We start from the raw sequence: 13,253 nt of genomic DNA, 5'->3' as shown, positions 1-13,253 counted from the left end.
ACTACCACAAGCAAATGTCCTTACTTGTAGCTTAAAGTATGTTACCCTGCATACTTAAGGAGGAGCACGTACCGATATCAGCGGAGAAGAGGATTCATCGCGAGGGGTAAAAAAAGAAGAATATGTAATTATATAAAACAGAGTTACCGTGTAAATAACATTGTATCTCATTTAAATATCATTGTTTTTGTTTAAATATCATTGTCACTATCAATATCTAAGTTTCTCTATTTAAATTCTTAATTTTTACATTTTATCTGTCGAACTACCACTGATAAATAACATTGTCTCCCCTGTTTAAATATCATGTTTAAACATCATTGTCTACATTTAAATTCTAAGAGTTTTTTTGTTTAACTTTTTATTTATTTACAATGCCATTTTTGTTTCTCAAAAATGTTTAAGTAAAAGCGTTTAAGGCACTCAATGTCTTTGTTTAAATATCAAAAAGTTAACACTCAAATAAGTTTGTTTCTTTTTAAATATTTGTTAATTTACAATGCCTAGTCGACTACTGGGTTTCATTACAAGATCTCGATTGTATACGGACTGAGTAGTGATGGGATTTGCAACATCTACTCACGGACCTTGGACACTTGCGACTCGATCCTCTTTGTCTAGGACACGCAGGTTACCTTCTCATCACAGGGCGGTCACAAATGTAGTTCGCGATTTTTCATCCGTAGTTTCTCATTGTCGGGGAATGGGGAAAATAGATTTCTTATATGCCAATTTGTAATTGTCGACGGTAAAATAGACGCTAATAAATCAATGAATGTTGGTGCACATGCGCATTATTTCGAGTGCAAGCGTGTTTGCAGGGATACCATAAACTTGCCATCGGTGACATGAGCAAGTTCAATTGGTAAGATCTACGAGTTTCTGCCGAGTCAATTACTTCATAGCGATCATTAACACAACGACCAACATGAAGATTTTGGCTTTCTACAACAAGTAGCTCTATCTTCGAATGTATGTCGAGGCATAAGTAGGTCTCCATTTGTTTGCTTGCTCCGCGGAGGTTGCATAATGTGCATCAACTTGAACTTTTACAACGTAGAACATGAACACTTAAAGCGAGGTTAAGCAAAGACATTGATATTTAATAATAAACAAATTTTTTTAAATGGTAGGGATCTGAAATTAGCGAAGAGCCGGATAGTTAAATCGAGAGATAATGATTTTTTTGCCGATGAGAAAAGCGTTTTTAAAGGATATGAACAATTCTTATGCATTAAATAAAATCAACATTCGAATACCTTATGAAGTCGACATCACCGGTAAATGCCAAGCTTCTTCGATCAACGCATTGAACAACTCTGTGACATTTGTATACATCTCACCCGGCGTTCACCTCACAGGCGATAATTCGACCAATGTGACATATCCGATTTATGAATCAACCAACGATAGGCTCTAGGTGATGTGTCACGTGGTTCATTCACGGTATCATTGAATTCTTTTAGTCGTGGATGCCCATGCAATACAAAAAGTATATGGACCGAGCACTCATCCCTCGATACCTTCCAAGTCGACATTGGTTTTCATAAAATTGGCCTCCAAATGTCGAGGCGGTATGTATGTGGGAAAAGAAGTGAAGACTCTCGCAATGGCGTTCACAAGGCCCTTAGACCCGTCCAACACGAATGTAATTATCTCTTGATAATCTCCTTCATAGTATAAAGCATCACTTAACTTGGAAATGAACCACATCCAATTGGCATCGGTCTAGATTATCGACAATACCGAAGGAGATGTAGAAAAAAACCATTGTTTCCATCTTTGCCTATGGCACAATAGAGTATCACGATACTTCTCAAGGAGGTGGGTACCATCGAGAAACAGCAGCGGCATGCAAACCTTCTTGAATCACACAAGAATGCACATTTAAAATGCTCACTGTCTCTTTCCCAATCGCTTGATCTTTGTTGGGGTTTGTCTCAACCACCTTATCCACATACAAAAAGCAACAAATTATAGCTTGGAGATATCTGCTGCCGTCGAGGATCACCGGGCATGTTCTTTTTCCACCCAAACTGCCTTGTATGAAATGTGGACACCATGTTCCCACAACATGTCTTCACGAATATCGATGGCCTTGTACAAGGGTCGTGCCTTGAGCTTCTAAATCACTCGATGCGCTTACCGATTTTTTTGGATGCTTTAAGATGTGGCCTGATCAAATTCCACCATCACAAGTGTGTGGCGGGTGCATTATCTTGATTACGAAAGTATTTTTTTATTATATTCCTTTTGATGCATGAAGGCGCCATTGACAACCATCGGTGACGCATTCCACGATCACCGGTGTTTTTCATTCTTTAGGAATTTGATGTCAAAATTCTGTTTGATTGAAAAATTTTGAAGTGCATCTCTGAAATGTTCAACTCCTTGAAAATGTTGTCCGATATTCAACGACAATACTTTAGATTGGTCTGACAAGGAATTAAGGCATGCCACACGTCAAAGGTCACAATGAGGGTGGAGCGGAAGCTCTCGCGAGAATCCGAATTCTTGCCAACATTTTTAGTTTAAACAAAAATGATCAATATTTTAAGCAGAAACATAATTTTTAAATGATAACTAGAAAATTTAAACGTTAAAACAAATGTTTAAATAGAAAGCGAGAATAATTTAAGTGAGAAGACAATTTTTAAATGGAAACTTGATATATTTAAAGCAGAAAAATGGGATAATTAAACAATAATTAACTTCTACAACTAGATAAACATAAAAGAGAAGAACTTTTACAGCGAGAAGAAATCATTTTTCGAGTAGGGATACGACAATGGCACATCATCTATCTCAACAACAAGATCGACTACAATGTATTTAAAGATGGAGTACACGTGACACATCGTGTTTGGAAGTCAACCTCATTTTTTTATTGGACAAACCGTTTTATGTCCATCGGGTGTGATAAACTTCAGCATGACACGAGAAAACTCATATATCTCAGCTAACACTGATTCCCAAGAAGTCAGCGCCGTAAACATTAGCACTCATCCCTCCCCGTTGTATCTAGCAATAGCACATAAACTCTCCATAATAAACCTACATTTTTATAAATTGTTACTCCCTCCCGCAGAATGATCAAAGTGAGAGCAATGAAGAAATTAGCACCTTATCAGGAAATCGAAAGAACTCAAATCAAACAAACCAAATGAGGAGAAGAAGAAGAAGAAGATGTGATGAGCCATCTAAACTTTATTTGAAAAAAAGCAAGCCTGAAGGCAAAAAAAAAATGCAAAATTGTATGCATAAAGTTCGAACATGATGTGATTACGGTTTGTTTTTCCACCATTTTTCAACGAGTGAAAAATGAAATTTCATAACATGGACCCAGTTGAAAGTAACCGATAGGGTGTAAAAGGTAACAAACAATAATTGAAGGGTTGTCAGAGGGAGCTATTTAGGGATTATTTGAAATTCATAAAGGGAGTAAAGCGACAATTTTACCTAAAAAAATGAAAAAAACAATAATAAATAAATAAATAATAGTAAATAAATAACTATAAGAAAGAAGAAGAAGAATAAATATAAGAAAAATTAATAAATAAATAAGAAGAAGAATAAATAATAATAATAATAAGAATAAGAATAAGAATAAGAAATATAATAGAAAAAAATATATGATAATAATAATGATGATAAATAAATAAATAATTAGAAAGCAATAGAAGAAGAAGAAGAAAAAAATAATTAATAGTAAATAAATAAATAAACAAGAAGAAGAGGAAATATAATAAAAAATAAGAAGAATAAAAACCCCCTCCTACTTTTACACACCCGGACTGACCCTTTGAGTTAGTGTTTTTAACTTCCCTATTACCCCCTACCGTTCACTTCAAATGGGTCCATGTTGTGAAATCCCATTTTTGGCCTTGAAAAATGGTGGGAAAGGAAAGCGACAAATCATCATGTTCAACCTTTTTCAAAGGGCTTTTACGCTTGGTTTCGATGAGACAATGTATAGGGAGTTGCATTACATCTTGTTGTTCTCCTCATTTCTCCTCGTTTGAGTTGTTCGACTTGATTACTGCGGTTTGCGTGTCTGGTGAGAATCTCTTCGTTGCTATCGGTTTGACCATTCGGTAGGGAGTTTATTATGGCAACTCATTTTGTAGTAGATCGGGTGAAGTTTATCATACCGAAATATATAAATCGGTTTCTCCAGCAGAAAAATGAAGTTGATTTCCATCGGATTGGTCAAGTGCACTTCATCTTCAAATGAGTTTGTATTCGATTTTTATTGTCGAGGCGAGCATGTGCCATTGATCGTCTCCGTTTGAAAAGCGAGTTCATTTCGTTGTAAAGTTCTTCTCGTTTATTGTTATCTTTTTTTGTATATTTTAAATAATGTTTAACTATTTGCTATTATCCGTTTTAATATATTACTAATATGTTTAATAATTGTCATATCCGTTTAACATTATCTTTACATGTATAACTTTTCATATTAACGTTTAAATTCTCAAAGTCTCTGCGTAAAACGGTGATCTTTTTCGTTTGATCTGAATTGTTGGCAGGTGGCGCGTGGCGGTGGCAAGGTTATGGTATCCGTGCGTAGAATTAATGGCGGCATTAATTCTTATGCCGCGTAGCTATAAACTATCCGAACACCCGTTCGTTGTAGTCGATCGATGTCGGTCCGCATGCGTTTGATTTTTTTCTCGGATATGAAGAGTCGACTGCTTGTGGACTTCACACCATAAATAACCGGGGAAGAACCCTTCCATGGACAACCACTCGTCAGTCGTCCTCATCATCCTCCTCCTCCTCCTCCTCCTCTTCCTCCTCTTCCCATGGACAACCACTCTATCACGAAAAGGATGTTTTCGTGAACCTCCTTCCTTATCTTGAGAATCAATCGGCCGTAATCACGCAACAAGTTAAACTATCTTTTTCTTGCCCAAGCGAAATGCTCGCATAATTGCACGAATGCGGAGGATTCTCCGGTGGTGGATGGCGGGGAAAGCAATTAAGCGAGCTTTTTCGACTTGGGTAAGAAAAGAAAGTTTTTCACGTATTGCGTGATTGCGGAGGATTCTCTAGAGGAGGGAGGTCGGGAAACATCCTTTAAAGGCGAGGGTTGATATTTATCACTTGAGACTTTTTGTTACCGTTTAAGAACATTACGTCAGTGTACAACTATGTCGTTCTGTGTTTAACTACCAGTATCTTCGCTTAAGTCCGACCATGACACATTGATTAATAGTCGTTTTCATGAATGTGTTTGTTTAACCTTTTTTTAATGTTGTATGTTGTGCAGGTTCAAGTTGATGCGCATGTTATGCACCCTGTGTGAGCATTCGAATGTCTGAGACACTTGTTTTACGTTATCTGAGGGTCGAGTCGTGAGTGTCAAAGTCCTTGTAAATGTTGTAAATGTTGTAAATGTTGTAAATGTTTTTGTAAATGTTTTGTAAATGTTGTAAGCGAATGTTTTATTTGAATGTGAACTTACGAAATTTAAGCGGAGACCTAGTAAAAAAACAATGTGGGAAACAAAAGAGCGTCATTGTAAACAATAGAAAAATGTTAAACAATACTCAAGTTACTCTTTAAACAATGACAGCGGTGTTTAAGAAAATACGTAAAGATGTTTTAAGCATGTGACCCGAGAGGTACCCATCTTCATCGCGATGTCGGTGAAAGCATTCAATTTAAACAATAACATATATTTTTAAGCAGTTAAGTCACTATATTTAAACGTTTTACGTATTATTTACATGATATAGACTTTATTTAAACCCGGTAGTCGTTATGTTAAACACTATGTGTATCTGTTTAAACATAAAAAAACTTGGCAGTTAAGCGAGATACTCATGTCGGCGATGACAATACGTCTTCATCAGCGACGGTGGCATATTTTTTTCCTTTTTTTGCCCTTTCGATGGAGGGAAAAAAATACGCCCTAATCACATCACGTCTAGTCTAACCTCTATGCACTTTTTTTGGTCTTCATCGTGACGAGTGATATATATATACACTTTTTTTGTTTGCCCTATCGACTACTTTGTTTGTTGTTTACATCTTCTTCTTCTTCTTCTTCTTCTTCTTCTTCGACTTATTTTTGTTCTTCATTTCATTTTGGTTTTATGCTGATTTGGTTTTTCGGCCGATATATTATGGAGAGTTTTTTTGTGGTATTGCTAGATTCAGCGGGGAGGGAAGAGTGCTAATGTTCACGACTCGAGACTTCTTGGGAGTTGGTGTTAGATGAGATATGTGGCGATGGGGTCTCGAAGTTTCTCTTGTCGAGGGGTTAAGTTCATCACACGAGATGGATATAAAAGCGGTTTTGCCCAATAGAAAAGCGATGTTGACTTCCAGCGGATGTGTCACGTGCACTCCATCTTCAAATGTCTTTGTAGTTGATCTTGTCGTCGAGGGACGAGAAAAATGTGCCATTGCGAATCCTAATGAAAAGCGAGTTTTACTCGTTGTAAGTTCCTTCTCTTTTAATTGTTCAGAGTTATGCGGGGCCATTAGTGTTTAAATATGTCCGATCATTTGGTTAACATATTGTACTAGTCGTTTACGTTATTAGTTAGCTGCTTAAGTATTTAATTTAACGTTTAAATATTGTCATTATCACTTAAACATTATATTCTCCGCTTAACATATTGATCTTTTCATTTGGTGAAGTGTTGGCGGGGAATTGATTACTGCGAGTGCTCGAGTTCATCCCCATGGTGACCACGGCGGGCGTGGGATGTCTTCCTTCCTCGTCGGGATCATTACGAAGTCTTTGTCGTTGGATATTGGACAACGTTTTGATGGTGTCGAACATTTCGAGGGATGTACTTTGAAATCGAGGCAATCAAAAGGAATTTTTGACTTCAAATTCATAAAAGAGCGAAAAAAACATCGGACCCTTTGTGGCGAGAAGGCGGCATGGGCGGCCTAGGCGAAAAGAGGATCGAGTCGCAAGCGTTTGATGTCTGCGAGGTTATATTGCGCCCGGCTGCCATGGATCCGGTCGCGATCGGCGATCTTGCAGATGAAAGCGTACGCCGACTAGGCATTGTAAATAAAGCCCGGCGATGGCGGAAACATTGTGTATTGATGAGCAATTTTCCATATTTAAACTCTTACTCTTTAACCGAATTGAATGTATTTAAAGCAGAGACATTTGTTATTTTAAATGGATACATTGTAAGTTCAAATATTTTCAATCTGATGTTTTAAAGCGATATATAGTATATTTAAACAATGAAAGTGAAATGTACACAATTAGAACGTAAATTAAACAATGAAATGAAAGCCCGAATGGAATTTAACACCTTTACAATTCAAAAACAAACAAAATTTACATTTACATATACAAGTCATGTTCTTGAAAACAAAAAAACAATGAATTGAATTTGTCCGAGTTTACACTCGAAAACAAAATTGATATTGAGATATCTGAGGGACATGTTCTTCAAAAAAACAAAAATTTAACCCGCTTGTGATGACCCCCTTTGTCATGGAGACAGTTTGCCCTCCCTCCTTAAGTATCACGGGTAACATACCTTAATCTGAGATAAGGAGCGATACATCTGCGGTGGCCGTAACTTCTCACCCCAAAGTAATTGCTCGATAAACCGCATAGCGTGAGGCAGGCGCAATCGGCGCTTCCTTGTTTTTAGCGTGGGGTTTCCAAGTCGTGCAGGCGGGTACTTTTGCCGTCGCCGACTCGCCGAACTCCATGTCGACACAATTGTCGAATAGATTCCATTGTCGAGATATGCAAGTCGAGATTAGAATACCGATTAAATACCAAAGCAGGATATTAATCGGACATAATTAAAGAACTTACCATGTCCAACGCGTCCTTATCATTACCCGGACATGAAGAATAATGCACTGTATTCTTGTTTATCATTGTCCGGGGACGACGACATGGAAGTGGCCATTCATGATTATCGGGAGGATGATAATTTGAACTTCATGCGAGGTTGCACGAGCATCCCCGACCATAGCCATAATTGTTTCATGTGCGTCGTCTGCTTTGACATAAAAAGCAGTATGAGCGGTGCGAGTGATGGAGGCGCGCTTCTTGTAAGGATATGGCTCTTTGCTCGGCGACTTTTTGTATTATGCATCTGAAAGCGTCCATCACATCATCGATGACCATCTCCTTCCCCTCAGCGGCGTGTATAATTTGTCGCGTGTGGTGCTCACGGCGTCATTCCTCCACTACGACAGTCTTGAGGTTAAGCGATATGAGATATAATAAGACCATATTGTAAATATTTAAATGATATTATCAATTGTTACATGATATTATATATAATTAAACGTTAAGCGAGACAAAAGTAAATGATAACATAAAGGCATTAAACACTATTAGAAAATCGTTAAACACTATAACAAAACCTTTAAACAATATCATAAAAAAACTTTAAACTTACCCGATCGATAGAGCATTTGAGGAAGATCCTCATCAACTCCTGCTTTCGTATTTGTTAAAGACACGACGAGGCCAACCCATTTCTTCTTCTTGAATAAAAAGCTTTCCGAGCACGTCCGGTCCCATTTTTGATTGGCCTTGATCATCTCTCTCGTTGCTCGGTCGGGGTCTTCGACATCATCTTCCTCCGATCTTTGGGGGACGATGGCGGCGAGCATCAGCTGCGAACACATCCTTACATGGTTGTTCTTGTTGTGGGATTGTGTGCGGCTTTCGATCGCGAGGACGGCATGGCGATAGCATCAACCGCTGACACATCCTTACATGGTTCTTGTTGTGGTGGGATTGTGTCACGCTTGGATCGCGATCTTGTCGGCCACGCCCGCCACGGCCACGACAGCAGATTCGACGATCTTCTCAACCGTGGCCTTGACAACATCATCATTGGGAGACACACCCTTAACTTGTTCTTGATCTTGAGTGATTGTGTCCATCTTTGATGCCGATCTCGTGATCCGGTTCCACGGGTCCAGGATTTCATCAGAAGAGAGTTAACGACCTTCTCACGCGCGCAGCCACATCATCTACGATGTCCTCCATCGTCAGCATGTCATCACGACAGCAGACTCGATAGCACATCGGCCAGCCGATGGTGTTGCTATTGTTTCATCGTCGGTACGGCGGTGGAGACGAGCGATATTGTTCTCCTCTTTTTTCGCAAGTCTCTTCGAATGTGGCCGCCTTGGAATGACCTTCCCGATGATGTCGTCGTCGTCAAATTCCGACGCCTCGTTCAGTCCGGGTGCCAGTTCTTTTCGAGGGATGGCGCGGCCGGTTGTGAACGTCCTTCCAGTGCCTCGACACGAGCGACAAGTCGAGAAACTCGGTCATCAATATCTAGCATGCTGCGATAAGAGTTTGCGGTGACATCTTCGCCTAATGTCACCGGTGGGGCTACCACGGTCGGAGGGGCTGCCATGGTCGGGGGACTGCCACACTCGGGGGAACTGTCGTTGTCGTGGTAGGGGGGGTTGTTGCAATCTGCCGAGGTAGGGGAGGGCTTCTCCGGCGTCGAGGAATGCGTGCGCGTGGTGGGGTGGAAGTAGGAGAGCAGGCGTCCGGTCAGCGCACGATAGAGGTCGCCTCTCATCCACGCTTCGAGCAAGTGGTTCCGGGAGCAATGGCATCCATCCAGTCGGTTGGCCCCCAACAAATATTTCTTCTTCAGCATTCGCCGGAACCAGCTCAGGAAACTAACATATGTAAACCAAACAATTTCAGCGAAATCATTCATTTTAAACTATAAAAAAACTATATTTAAAGCGAGTGTTTATATATTTAAACGTTATAGAATATAATTAAAGCGGAGAACAAAAATATTTAAACCGAGTATGAATAACGAGTTAAAGCGGTAAATACTAAAGTTAAAGCGCTAAATAAAATGTTTAAACATTAAAGACTTATGTTAAACATTGTCCATGATTTATTACCTCTTTTCCATCGAGCGATGACAAAGCCTGTTTCTACCGTCGCTTGCTTTCCGGTAAATACTTTCACCATAGCACAACATCCTTGGGATCTTGCCGAAACGGACTTTCTTCCCCGTTCCGGTCACTCGTAAAAACCGGGACGTTAAGCGCGACCGAGCAACCCTTAATGTACCACTGTGTTGGTCTTTCTTTCCGGCGCATCTATCTTGCACTCGGGCGGTCGCTGTGGAATATCCTCCATAAGCCACTTGTGCGTCGCCTAGCGCCCATGCGTGTCGCCCTCATGGGTCGGTAGATCATCGACGTAATCAACGATCCGATTCGGGAACCGAGCATGATGTATTTGGGAAGAGGACTGTCCCCATGAGGTACATCATCAGGAGTTTGACAAATTTTCTTCTTCTCCCCTCTGTCGAACAAGTTGCAACAGAGTGCTCTTGATGGAGTCTCCATGTCTCTCGTGAGGTCTTTGATAGATACCGCCCTTGAGCCGACCGGGTTTTTCTTCTTTCGAAAGACCACTGCGTCGCCATCGCAACGCGAGACTCAAGCACGAGGGCCACATCTTGAGGTCCGAAAGCTCAGCAGGCTTTCCCGATCCTGAATTTATTGGTGCGACCATCGTACCTTTGCAAAAGAGAATCAAGAAGGGCTCTCTCTTGGTATATATCTTCAGCTCGATGAAGCAGCGCAAAGCGGTGTCCGTCGAATAATCTCCCGAGTGTCGAGGGGTCATGTTATTTTTTTCAATTCGACTAAAAGTCTCCACTACTGGGTGTCAAATAGCATCGCCATTAACTAGGTTGACCGCCATAATCACAAGCTCGCGACAATAACAACACATTCAACATGCGAGTATTGACAAAAGTTTAAGCGGAAATATAAGGTTTTAAACGGTAAACTCTCGGTTATTAAACAGAGATATCAAAATGTTAAACAGAGACCCATTTTATTAAACAGAGACGAGAATACTTAAACAGCGACAACAAAATGTTAAAGCTGTAACATCTCATTTCTTAAACGTCAACCTCATTTGTAAAAGCGCAACCATATCAAACGAAACGGGAAATGTACATTATAAATATTACACAAATCATAACAATCGAAAAACTAATTTCGATAGTGTATACATACGAAAATGCAAAACAAAAACAAAAACCCCTAGCAGAAATCTCCCGCGAGACTAACAAAAATCCCAGCTGAGAAATCCCCTGCAGACTTTCAATATCTTCTAACAAAAAAAGCAGGGAGCACAAAACAAAAACCGAAAAAAATCTTTCTTTGTATGTAGAGCAGGTTAACATAAAACCATACACAATACCTTAGATTTAAAACCGATGAAATGCCAACTAGTTGCGGGGACTTCTCCTGAGATACCGTGGAAAGGGAAAAAGGCGATGAAATGCTGACACGGAGGCTTCACGGTAGAGACAACTCGGAGGCAGCTTGAAATGGAAAGAGCTGAAGACGTGAGTTGAGAAAAAGCAATTAAACGGCTCCAATAAATTGTCTCTCGGGGTTACCCTACGGAAAAACCGCCCACTTCCTCTCAAATCGCCGAGATGGGCTCGCAGCCCACGACTCCCCATGCAAGGGCATTTTCGTCCAAAAATTTGAAACTCACTCCGCTCAAACTGCTACTAGGGGTTTGGGGGTTTGAAAAACATAGAGTTTAAAAAGGAGGGGGATTTTGGGGATTGCAAAAACTAACGGGGTGTTTTTGGCAATTTTACAAACTTAAAGGGTTTTTTTGGCAATTTCCACTAATAATAATAATAATAATAATAATAATAATAATAATAATAATAATAAGAAGAAGAAGAAGAAGAAGAAGAAGAAAAAGTAGAAGCAATATAATAAAAAATATGAAATAATAATAATAATGAAAATAACAACAATAATAAAAATAATAATAAGCACAAGAAGAAAAAGAAGCATAAATATAACTAAAAAAAAAAAAAAACAATAAATTAATATAATAATAATAAATAAATAAATAAATAAATAAATAATAATAATAATAAGTAGAAGAAGAAGTAATTAATAATAATTAAATGAGACAAAGAAGAAGAGGAAATATAATAAAAAAGAAGAAGAATATATAATAATAAATAAATAAATAATGATGACGACGATGATAATGATAAATAATAATAATAACAATAGCAATAATAATAATAATAATAATAAGAAGAAGAACAACAACAACAACAAGAATAAATATTTGAAATATTTGAAAAATAAAAAGATGAAGAAAAAGAGAAAGAATAATTTTAATAATAATAATAATAATAATAATAATAATAATAATAATAATAATAATAATAATAATAATAATAACAGGAAGCAGAAGAATAAAAAGAAAAAGAAGAATAAATATAACAAAAAATTAGAAAATTAATTAATAATAACAATAATAATAATAATAATAATAATAATAATAATAATAGAAGATGACGAAGAAGAAATATAAAATAAAATATTAAAAATAATAAATAAATAAATAAATAAACAATTATAAGAAGTAGAAGAATAAGAACAACAAGAAGAGAAGAAAAATACAAGAAAAAATAAGAAAATAATAATAATAATAATAATAATTAGAATAATAATAATAATATCAATAAGAAGCAGAAGAAGAAAAACGCAATAAATCTAATTAATAATTTGAAAAGTAATAAATAAATAACATATTTAAAATAATAATAATAATAATTAATATATTTTAAGAAGAAGAAGTAGAAGAAGAAATATAAAAATATATTAAAATATTAATAAAAGTAATGATATTAATAATAACAATAATAATAAATAAATAAATAATAAGCAGTTGAAGAAGAAGAAGAAAAAGAAGAAAAAGAAAAAGATTAATAAATATAAGAAAAAATAAGAAAAATAATAAATAAATAAGAAGAATAACAAACAATGATAATAATAATAACAATAAGAAATATAATAAAAAAATGAAAAATAATAATAATAATAAATAAATTAATAATAAGAAGCAGTAGAAGAAGAAGAAAATAAATTAATAATAAGTAAACAAGAAAAGAAGAAGAAAAGGAAATATAATAAAAAAGGACAAGAATAAAATAATAATAATAATAATAAGAAGAAGAAAAATTATAAGAAAAAAATAATAACAAGAAGAAGAAAAGGAAGAATAAATATAAGAAAAACAATAAATAAATAAGAAGAATAAAAATAATAATAATTATCATAAGAAGAAGAATAATAATGATAATAAATAAATAATAAGAAACAGGAAGAAAATAATTAATAATAAATAAATAAGAAAGAGAGGAAATAAAATAAAAAAATAAGAAAAGAGGAAGAAGAGGAAATATAATAAAAAAAGAATA

Source organism: Dioscorea cayenensis, chromosome 17, assembly GCF_009730915.1.
Source record: "Dioscorea cayenensis subsp. rotundata cultivar TDr96_F1 chromosome 17, TDr96_F1_v2_PseudoChromosome.rev07_lg8_w22 25.fasta, whole genome shotgun sequence".
In the NCBI taxonomy this organism is placed as follows: domain Eukaryota; kingdom Viridiplantae; phylum Streptophyta; class Magnoliopsida; order Dioscoreales; family Dioscoreaceae; genus Dioscorea; species Dioscorea cayenensis.
The sequence above is the reverse complement of the archived record's forward strand: the minus strand, read 5'-3'. Positions refer to the sequence as shown.